Genomic DNA, 754 nt, shown 5'->3' with positions numbered 1-754 from the left:
GGGAAACTTTGGTGATGTATAAATATTGTACTGTGTCAATATTAGGACTTTTGCACAGAAAGAACAAAAATAGAATTAATGTAAATATATATTAGTGTTAGTAATCTATTTTCATTCAATTTTGTAATTATATTTCATTTTGTAAAAGAAAGACTCACTGTTTGCTGTAGCTCTGATTAATTGTATAAATTATCAGTTTTGAGCTAAATTATTTCGTATAATATGGAGAAGATACTTTTAAAAACTCTCCAGCTAACGAGAAAGTCTGTAAATGAACGTTTAATGCACACTTCTGGAACTTTCAATGGAGAAATTCTATATTATGATCGCAAAAATAGGAAAACTTGTGGAAACTGTTTCATAACCTAATTTCGAAAGACGATCTGTATCAAGAACTATTGCTAAAAAGATTTATTTACGTTTTGAAACACGATTTAAATCATTTTACATATAAATAGTTGTTCTAAATCACTCAAGAAATATCCAGAATCAAATGTCAAAATATTTCTGGAAACACCGGTACAAATCTGGTGAAGGTTATCCAGAAGCTGGTAGAAAAATGTTATGAAATCTATTTGTAAATAATGCTTGTAAGAATTTATATGTACTGATCCTCTTACTTACTTTAATCTGTACTAAAATTCTGTAATGTCTAATTTAGTTTTAAGTCGTGAATTGCTATCGTGTTCTAAACAAAACATTGTCAAAGACTCTCATTGTTTGGAAAGATATTAATACACCTAGGAGTTATCAG

The sequence above is a fragment of the Schistocerca gregaria genome, unplaced genomic scaffold (assembly GCF_023897955.1).
Source record: "Schistocerca gregaria isolate iqSchGreg1 unplaced genomic scaffold, iqSchGreg1.2 ptg000696l, whole genome shotgun sequence".
Lineage (NCBI taxonomy): Eukaryota > Metazoa > Arthropoda > Insecta > Orthoptera > Acrididae > Schistocerca > Schistocerca gregaria.
Note: the sequence above shows the minus strand (reverse complement) of the source record.